Source organism: Anoplophora glabripennis, unplaced genomic scaffold (assembly GCF_000390285.2).
Source record: "Anoplophora glabripennis isolate ALB-LARVAE unplaced genomic scaffold, Agla_2.0 scaffold794, whole genome shotgun sequence".
NCBI classification, from domain to species: domain Eukaryota; kingdom Metazoa; phylum Arthropoda; class Insecta; order Coleoptera; family Cerambycidae; genus Anoplophora; species Anoplophora glabripennis.
This window is the reverse complement of record NW_019417297.1, coordinates 1-11096: the sequence shown is the minus strand read 5'-3', so window position 1 is coordinate 11096 and position 11096 is coordinate 1. Positions and strand designations below refer to the sequence as shown.

At 35.2% G+C, this 11096-nt stretch overlaps 1 pseudogene; it reads left to right on the top strand.

The window, feature by feature from the left end:
- Positions 1–1103: 1103 nt before the first annotated feature.
- On the top strand, positions 1104–9330 carry LOC108911460 (annotated as a pseudogene).
- Positions 9331–11096: the final 1766 nt, after the last annotated feature.

Below are 11096 nucleotides of genomic sequence, written 5' to 3'. Positions count from 1 at the left end.
CCACGATCACCGGATTTATAGCCCCTTGATTTATTTGTGTGGGGATACCTAAAAAGTAAAATCTATAAAACACAGCCAGCGTCTCTGGAAGATTTGCGTCAAATAATCGTCGACAAATGCCGTCGAATCACTCCGGAAATGCTTCGGAATGTGCGCGAACGTTTCGACCAAATTCTTTATTCTTGTACGGAAGCGGGCGGTCATCAGTTTGAACATTTAATCAACTAAGTAGTAAGTAAGCAATTAAACATAATTTAAATTTTAAAATGTAAATTTTTTTCAAAGTATTGGTCGGAATTATAAAATTTAAAGTATGTTGTAAAGAGAATTGTAAGAGCTTTCAAAAGAAATATTACTCAACGCCCAATGCCATTTAAATATTTTGGGGTGATGCTTACCCCTGCTTGGGGGTGAAGGTGGCGGAGTCAAAAATACCGGCAAAGAATGTTCGCCTTTAATCTAAAATCGACGGGTCTGAGCGTTCTTCTACAATCTCGACGCAGTTCCTGAAAATGGCTCTGTTTCGTTTTCATTTGTACCACCCTGTATATCAAATATTAATGTACTTGTACTTTCATTTGTCTGCTTCATTTATACAAGGCACATTTACTATTCTACCCTTGCAGAAAAGAAGGGTACAAAATAGGGTCAAAATGCGGACGATAATATTTAGGTCCACTTATTTCGCCCTAGAGTGATATGACGTTGTTTTCCTCTTTTGTTTCCTACTAATAAACAAGCTATATCGCCTAAGTGAAAAATAAAACGGTTTATTGCCTGCCTAGGCAATTTTTCTTCAATGTTTGTCCTCCTATTTCTCCAGACAACAATCCAATTGAACAAACGCGGACGTCCTTTTTATTATAAACCTTCTACAGTTATAAAATATTGCTGTTGAATAAAAAATATACAAGCATTACACAATATTACCTAAAATATTAAATATTCCGTAAATCTTAATTTCCTTCGCACGTGGACCGTTTTCCACACGGTAAATTATTCCTAAATACCATCCAAATTACGCGATAAGTGGCATGGAGTTCGTTTGATAAGGAAAAGCGGTAAGTACGCGTATATATACATTGTTATGGGATCGTCTTGCGACACATAATAAAATCACCTGTAAGCAAATTCTGTGTTTACTCGACACACGGCGATCAAGTAAGCTGGGTAGAAAAACGGTGGTCACAGCCTACCCACAATTTCGGGCGAGGTGAAAAGCTGATTTTCTTCGCAGAACTGTTGTAGGTGTTTAGTGGAAGCTCAAACGTAGTGGTGGTAGACTGTGCCGTTTTTTTTTTGAAAACATGACGAATAGTGGTAAGCGTTTGGTAATATTTTTACATTAGATTGTTTTTGTTCTTGGCATTTTTATTGCGTGTTGTGTTATTGTTTCAATAATAGTATTTTCAAACGGATGGAGCACTGTAACATGTCTTCGTGTTTTTATTTTTCTAACTAGAATATTATTATACATGTTACACTACAAAAACTATTCATGGACCGATTTAGTTCCGGATTTTTTTCACTGTTTGTTCATTACTATGGCGATTACGTGTATAGCTTAAAAATTCTATTATACAGAGTGTTTCGCATAAGAACCGACACAGAGCAACTGAAAAGATATATGCCTTGAAAATGGAGCTTCAAATTTCTAAAAAATCTGTATCTCAGTTATACTTGAACTTAGAAAAACCAAATTCGGTAGACGGTGTTAGTGTACCAAGAGCATTAATCGACGGTAAGTAGGGTTCAATTGAAGCATAGCATTTTAAAGGGTTGATAAGGGATAATGCACCATTAAAATGTGACGTATTTTTTTTATCCGTTGGCGGACTTACAAATTTATCGCTTTAATTTACGGGGAATTTAATTCTAAAACTTTTCTTACTCTTGTTAGTTTTCAAAAAACCTTGTCTTTTTCAACAAAAACTCTAATAACTAATAATACATATTGTAGCTTTGTTATTTAAAATCATCGAAAATTCAAAAGTTGGCTATGAATTTAAACGTCAATCTTCAAACGTCAAAAAGTTGGAACAAGAATAATTTTATATAAAACAATCAACTTAAACAACAGAAATAACATACAATTTGCACTGATAAGTTATAGAAATTGTTCAAAATGATCACCGTTTTCTCTCAAGCATAAATTTATATTTCGTCGAAAATTGACGTTTACTCTACCTAATATAGTCCAGTCACTGAAACATTTTGGCTACCAATTTTTTCGGATGGAATGGATTGACGTGAAATTTGAACTGTAGCTAGGGAATAGCCCAAGAAACAAAAGTTATATAGTGCCGATGTGTGCTTTTACCCTAGATGCCACCCCTTCTGGAGGGTGGGAAGTTTTTTATTAAAGATAACCTCACGATTCGATAAAGGGACGAATTCTAAGCAAAAAATGTTCTATAAGAATTTTTTGTAGTCAATACTTTTTGAGTTATTTGCGCCTAAACATGTCCGTTTTTAGCCCAAAAAATGCATGTTTTTGAGCCATTATTCGCGAATATCTTAAAAACTACGTTTTATAAAAAAAATGATCATAAGCAAAAATTAAGGTTATTAAATAGCAATTTTTGTAGAAAGAAGTTGAAGTCAATTTCGAAGATAGCTATAATCGAAATGTTCAACGTCCTGTAGCGCGGAAAAATTAACGGTTTTTCGAGGAAAACTTATATAACACCTATTAAAGTTCTTGAAAAGACCTTTAAATTGAGTGGTGGTAGAAGTCGTTAGCATGAAAACTAATGAAGTTACAATTAAAATAAAATGATTGTCTTGATTTTTGAGAAAAAAAAATCGGTATTAAAATTAATAACTTGACGGAAAAAAAATTAAACGTATTCCTTCTGCAATTTACTTTACTTATGTATTAACAGTAGATTCTTGGAATTTGAACGATTTTAGAAGCCTAAATTTAAAAAAAAAATTTCGTTTATTTTTTAATAAAATTTTTCAATTTTTTAAAAAATCGCCTTTTTCTCAAAATATTTCAAAAATTAACAAAGTTATAAAGAAAAATGATAGAATAAGAAATTGTAGGTTTTTTCTTACTGAACAATTTGCTTTTTTTAATTTTTTTTTGAAAATTTGACTAAGTTATAACCGTTAGAAGCTCAAAACTAAGCTCCAAGACTTACTTTCCTGAGCCCTTTTAGCTTACAAATCTAAAAAACAAAGGGCTTAAAAAAACTGCAAATAACAGAACATTAAAAAAAAATTAATCACATTTTTTCGGTAAAATTTTCGGTGCGGGTAAATTATCATCATCTTTGTGTATTTTGAAGCACTTGTGAACTGCTTTGAGTAAGTATTTTAATAATATACATACACACACGTATCCATTTATAATGTAAATATATATATTTTTATTTTATATAAATTGAATAAAAAAATATTAAGAATAAATTCAATAAAATTAAAAAATATATTAATTAATCATTAATCATCATACTCGCATATAATTTTTAGGAACTTTTTCTATAAGGGGTAGGGTTTTTTATGAGGGGTAGGTCTTCCATAAGGGTTTTTTGGGTGGCTGAAAAGTTGCAATATATCATAGATCATTTGAAAACCAATAGAAAGTTTATAATTCAACATATGCATACCACTAAAACATCTCAAGCTTTCAATAATATTTTATTTTATTATAAGGGTTAGTTTTTAAGGTTTGCAACTTTGTAATGAGTCGTAAGCTTTCTAATGAATAGCAAAAGAAATGTGAATGTACCAAAAGAATATTTTAAACTGTTAAAAACTTTTTTTTTCTAATTTTTTGGCCATGGAAGGGTAGTTTTCAAGGATTTTTAAGGGTTGAAAAGTAATTAAATTTCATATAGGAACTTTATCCAACATATTTGAACATAAATTGAATCTTTAAAATACGTAAATATGCGATTTTCGCATTTTGTCCGTACAAGGGTAGTTTTCACCACCCAATAGAAAAAGCGCACATCTAGACAATATAACTTTAGAAGTGGGGGGTCAGACGAGCTTGTATGCAAATTTTCAGGAAAATCCATGCTATCCGAAAAAATTGGGAGCTTTTACTTTATTTTCGCCTTCAGTTACTGGACTAATAACTACTAATTATTTCTAATGAATGTGCATTTATACGTAATACGATTCCACAATTCTGCTCGAGACGCAACTGACGAGAAATACACAAATACTTTTAATGTTCCCCAAAGAAAGAAGTCACATTTGTTGAGATCTGGTGATCTGGAGGCCAAACTTGTGGCCAATTATTTCCTCTTCCATTTGTTTGGATACTGGTGGTTTAAAAAGTCTCTAACAGTAGCACTAAAATGAGGCGGTGCTCCATCATGCATAAACCAATGTTCCAGTCTGAGTTGTAGTGGCACCTCGTCAAGTTGATCCGCGAGAGTGTTTTGGAGAAATTCTAAATAAGTTTCGCCCTTTAGTCGATTCGGTAAAATAACTGAACTAATTAAATACCGATCAATAACAGCTATCCAAACATTTATTTTAAATTCGCGTTGGAAATGTCGGGGACATACCAGTTTGTCGAGATAGAATTCTAGTACTAATATGTGGGTCATCTTCAATTGTATTCAAAATAAGTTCTTCGTCTTGTGCCCTGATTGCAATAGCACGTTCTCGAGTGTTACTGAAAAACTTGCCTGTTTCTCGGGCCCGTCTTTCAACATTGCAAAATCTTTCTCTGTGGGAGATTACACCATTTGAAAACCTTCTCCAATATTCTTCAACACTTCTTCTGTAGTTTTCTTCACAGAAACCAAACACTGTTTTTTTTTTCGAAATTTGGAACCCCACTTTCAAGGCCTATAACTTCTCAGTGGTACAGCATCACCATATTTTGGGTTCCCCTGCTCTGTGTCGGTTCTTATGCGGAACATTCTGTATATCATAACCTTTGAATTTATTGTCAGTTATCAACGTCCACTTTTCATTTTTTTTACGTGTCAAGTTTGGCAAAAATTAGATAACGAAAAAAAACCTAAGGATGTATTTTGGATTCCGTGGGGGCAAAGCCTTTTGCAGTAATTTGTCATGGCCAACCCAGCCAAATATCAGGCTGAGTTCACAAAAAATACAAACAGGGCATTCCTGGCAGCTATAAATTCAATAAGTTTGTCATAAAAAGCATGCACAACCATTTAAAGGGTGCTCTGAGGATCAGTCCTTGGACCAATATAGTTTACGTTGCTCCTAAGTAATTGTAAAGCTCTTAGACGTTTGTTTTCATAATAGGAGGTCATGGCTGAATATTTAGTAGCGTTTTGTTATCAAAATGTATCAAACAAGAACTTCGCCACGTTATTCTAACATCTCTCAGACATAAATCTCCCGAACAATTGGCATTCAGCGCGCCAGCGAGCCGCTCTCGCAAGAAATGTCGCAAGTTCTCGCACGCGAGGTCGACCTTGAAATTTTCGTGCGTCTCCAACGCCTCGGACCCGTCATTCGAATCCGTGAAAGCATCGTGTTGCACAAAACCCTCTTAGTATTCCGAATCGTAAACGTAATCGTTGCTTTCGACATGTTCTTTGATAAACTTGAGGCGCTACGGCGAAGTCTTGACCCCGTTCCTCTGGGTTTTCGCAAGAGCGTACAGGAGAATCCATCAGGTGCATCGGGTATCGTAGATGGCCGTGTCCAGCAGAGGTAGGTTAGGATTCCCCTAGAATGTGTCGTACATGTTCCACTTTATACAAATTGACGTCCATATCAGGTCGTGGTTGGTCGTGGTCGTATATTCACACAATCAGACGTACTCTTTAAGTCATTTAGAGACGTCTGTGGGACTATGACGTAATGTCGTCGCTCATGACGTCAATGTAATATGCTCGATGTATATTCGCACAATATGTCGTACTTTTTAAGTCGTTTGGAGACGTTTGTGGGGCTATGACGTAATACTGACGTCAATGCAACGTCTTAAACGTCATTGTTGGTACAATTGAACGTCTTCATTTGGTCCTAATTGGTCAACGACGTTTATTCATACAGTCTTACATACTTTTTAGTCATTTAGAGACGTCTATAGGACTATGACGTCAATGTAACGTCGTGAATGGTCCCCGACGTCTGTCCACACAATATAACGTATTTATTAAGTCGTTTGGAGACGTCTGTAGTGTTCTGACGTAATGTCGTCACTCATGACGTCATGTCGTCACTCATGACGTCATGTCGTCGCTCATGACGTCAATGTAACAGCTTAAACGTCGAAGATATATGTACGTTGTAAGTTCTATAGACCGTTTCGACGTCAGTATAACGTCTCAAGCATCGAAAAACTGGTATAGGTACCAATGTGAACTACAACGTAATGTCGTTGTTTATGACGTTATTGTAACGTCACGAACGTCGAAAAGTTGACGTGTTCCCAACAATAGTGATAGAAACGTATCAAACTGTTACCTAAGTGATTAGTCATTACAGTTATTCACGATTCAGTTTATTACGTCAGTTTAACGTCATAAATATCGAAAAATCGACGTGTATAACGAATAATAGTACTAGAAACGTGTCAAAATTCTGTACCAACTGTTTTTAGGTACTCGGTTTTCTTTGTTCGTAGCTTTTGCGAGTCATAAGTGCCAATTTAATGCGCAGGGAAGGGAGAAGGACCTTTTGAGGTTCGATGACTTTGCGTTAGAAGTACCTGGTTTAAAAGTGGTTCTTTGGGGCTATTCTAAAAAAAATTCGTTTAAAGTTACTAAAAACGCGTCAGATCTCGAATGCTTTGCGCCCCTCCTCCCAAAGCGGCGTTGCCACATTTGTCAAAATTTCTTTAAATCCGATAACACGTAAATATTTGAAGATTGTATTTGTGGATCTTCAAATCATGATTATGGTCAATGTAACTTTTTAAATGTCGAAAGATTGACGTGTACACCGAATAATAGTACTAAAGACGTGTCAAATTGTTGTTATGTGTAACTTAGCAATTAGTAATTATAGCCATACTTGGTAATTCCGCTGCATCCTTAAAAGCGTGGTAAACAGTAATTTTTATGGTATGCACACGCGCTAATAGTTTATGGCTTATCATCGACTAAAAATATATATAACTAATCGAAGGCCACACAGTGAAAAGTTTTAATTGATGACATCTTTATCGCGAATGTATTTTCTTTCATTTTCTTTCGCTTGCAAATGTTTGTAGCACAGTCGAGTAAAGACCTACGGTTTTATGGTTGTGTTTTGAATTAATTTTCAGTTGTTACACTAAATTTTAAATGTTTCCAAGCTTTCCAGGTAGTTAAAATAATTATATTTTCAAAGATATAGCTACTTCACAGTGGAATATATAAAAATCCTCCCTATTTCCACTTCCTTAGTCGTAGAATGCCCTGTGCATTTTTTTTCTACGCAAAAAGGTCCAACCTACACAACGGCGCCATATACCTAAAGAAATATACTCCTTTTCGACGACTGCGTATGCGATAAATGTATTTGTTTGTTTCGTTATTTACTGAATTGTTTTTGTGGTTAATTTTCGCGAATTTCCTATTTAAATACGATAACAGCGTTGTTTGTTTTTCATTTTTACAGGGAAACATATGCCGAAAAACGGGTAATTTTTTCGTTCTTTTGTATGTTTGTTATTCCCCTGAATTTATCAATGGTTTTTTGGAATAGGCAAACTCGGATTCTTATTCCACATAATATTTGGGATTTTTCTGTACAACGAAATAGACGACTTCAAATACAAACGCCTCGAAAGTTCTACTGCCTGGACTATAATAAAATTTGTTAAAAAAGCAGTAGATATTCTCCCAAACAGATTAAAACTTTACAGGTCGTGATTATTTTTTGTAGATATTGTTACTAATAATTTCAGTTTATTTTGGGCATTACACAGTAAAATAAATTACTACTTTTTCCCTTTTTTATTACAAATTCCAAACCTAACAACCATTGTTAAAATAAAATTTACCCACTGAACAAATTCTACATTAATATTTAAATTGCAAATTTACATCACAACAAAGTTCATTTTTATTATGCAATTTTGCTGCGTAAGGTCATTGTAAGTTTGCTGGAATATTTCGTATTAATGCTTTACAATGAACTGATAAATACAAAGCAGTTTTTAAAAGAAAGTTTGCAGTAATTCCATAATTACCTTCGTAACAAATTACAGAGCAAGCATATTTCAAAATTTTTAGTAGTCTTAATAAATTTCGCAGCAAGATTATTTTCGAGACATAAGCGATTACGATTCAAATATAATATTAAAACACTGTGATTTTATTAAAATACTAATTAAAAAAGGTGTTTTAATGTAATTTAATGCAATGCCTTTTTGTTGAAAACGGTTGGTTTTAGAGGTATTAGTTCCTTTTTTAAGCAGAAATTTTGGAGGAAAAGATTTGTCCAGCCTAAAGTGTAATAGTCGCTTGTGGCGCCCTCTAGAAGATACAAGGAAACTGTCGATAAATTCGAATTTTTCATCCCAAAAAAACCCCGGATACGAAATTTCACGAAATTAGCTCTAAGTAGTCCAAAGATATTAAATAAAATGTTACTTATTTTTTCAACTTTCAAAACCCTGTAGCTCAATTTTTAAACTGAGTTATTGTTGTGAATTTAACACATACAGTGAGTGTTTATTTGAGCATTATTTATTGTTAAAGAATGGAAAACGTTAACATTTATTCAAATGCTGACATTCCAAATTTATTATAGCCCTGTAGATACAAACGATGCCAAATTGAATATACGCTGACATTATCGGTTTTTCCACGAAATTTCAGGATTTTCGATCATTTTCAGCGATTTTCTCAAATCCTGTGGGTTAGTAAAGTAAAACTAAGACCGAATTGGTTACTTATAGATAGATTTTCAGGTCAGCCCAATTTTTTTATTCAAATAAAAGTTTATTCTCCAGAACAAACACTGCAAAGAAACAAAATACATATAGTTTTTGTTACAGAGGCCAAGATCATGGACCCCACCCACATCCTGACGAACTCGGACTGCCTCCAGAACGACCTAACCCCCATCCAGGAGTTCTACAGCAACACCAACATCTTCATCACCGGCAGCACCGGATTTTTAGGTAAAATCCTGCTGGAAAAACTGCTGAGGAGCTGCCCCGACCTTTCCGCCGTGTACCTCCTGGTCAGGAGCAAGAAGGGCAAGGATATGCACACGAGGGTCGACGAGATCTTCGACGACGTCATCTTCGACAAGCTGAGGAGGGAATGCCCCAAGTTCAAACACAAAATCGTCGGCGTCGGGGGCGATTGTTCCCTGCCCAACCTGGGGTTGAGCGAGCAAGACGTGAAGATACTCGTCAAAGAGGTAAGTGCGACGTTTTTACTTTAAGGGGATATGGCCTGGTTATCTTAAGAGGATAAGGGCTATAATCGTAATTAATTGTAAGTAGAAAACAGCTGCTTATATTGAACAAATTCCCCACTAATTGCAATGCAGACATATTGCTTTTGCGGTTGGTTATCAATAGCGGGTGTACCAAATTTGAAAAAATTAAGAATAACTTTGAGGTTATGTAACTTGGCTAATATTGAGTTTTGGAAAAAGCGACTTGAGCTATTATTTTTACATATTCACGCCCTAAATCAGGGATGCACATACCGCGGCCCGCTGTCGATGTTTATGCGGCCCGCCAACGAATTTTAAAAGTATTCTACTCGCCGCGCTCCGGTCCAAGCATATTATTACGAGACTAGAAATCTGTCGCATCAACTAGATTACAGATTCGCGAAACACGTCGATCCCCGAACAAAGTGGATGGTTCTCGATGTTTGGTAACTCGTATAAATACGACGCATCGCCGGCTACCGGGGCAGTTAAGTTTTGACTACGGATAAGCGAACGTTTTACTGTTTGAGAACTGTAATCTGTGACGAGTAAATATTTCGTCGTTCGAACTTGGCTTTTACCGACTGTAACATATAATATTAATTTTGATATGGATAAACCAGGCCCCAGTAAGAAACGTAGTCGTAAGGTTGAAGATGAAAATCGACAGTTTCATGATATTTGGACCGAAAAATACTTTTTTATTTCATCGCATAACAAAATTGTCTGTTTAATATGCAAGAGTAGTGTTTCTATTCCGAAGGAATATAATGTGAAAAGGCACTATGAAACCCAGCATCCAACTTTTACCAAATTGACTGGCGAAAATCGAACGCAAAGAATTTCCACTTTATAACGGGAACTAATAGGCCAGCAATCTATGTTTACAAAACCAATTCAAGATGCTGAAAACAGCCACTGAAGTTAGCTTTGAAATATCTCGAATAATAGCGAAAACTTGTGGGCCTTTTAAAGATGGTGAGTTTGTTAAGCAATGTTTGGATATCGCCGCAAAAAAAATTTTTCCGGAAAATGTAAAGAAGTTTGAAAAAATTCAGTTAAATCGGATGACTGTTCAAAGAAGAATTACCGCATTAGCAGATAATATAGAAGAGCAATTAGCTACGAAATCGAGAAGTTTTGAGTATTTTTCTATAGCGCTCGACGAATCTACAGATATAAGTTCAACTGCTCAACTATTAATATTTTTACGAGGTGTAACGCAAAATTTTGAAGTGAGTGAAGAACTGATTGGTATGAGTTCTTTGACAAGTCAAACCAGGGGAAGTGACATGCTCAAAGCTCTTCTAGAAAAATGTTCTATAATGGATTTGGATTTAACGAAAATATCTGGAATTACAACTGACGGAGCACCTTCAATGGTTGGAAGTACATCTGGGATAGTAACTCTGTTAAAAACATATTTACAAACTAAAAACATAAATACCAAGGAATTAATGCAGTTTCATTGTATTATACATCAAGAGGCCCTCTGTTCAAAATTATTGGGATTTGAAAATGTTATGAAAGTTGTAGTACCTACCTTAAACTTTATAAAATCACGAGGTCTCAATCACCGACAATTCAAACAATTTCTCGAGGATATTGAAAGCGAATATGGTGATCTCCTGTTTTACACTGAAGTAAGGTGACTAAGTCGTGGGTTGACACTACAGCGATTTCTTAACTTGATTGAAGAAATCCAACTATTTCTGGTGGAAAAGAAAAACGACGTCCCCGAACTCGACAACCCTGATTGGCTGTGTGAC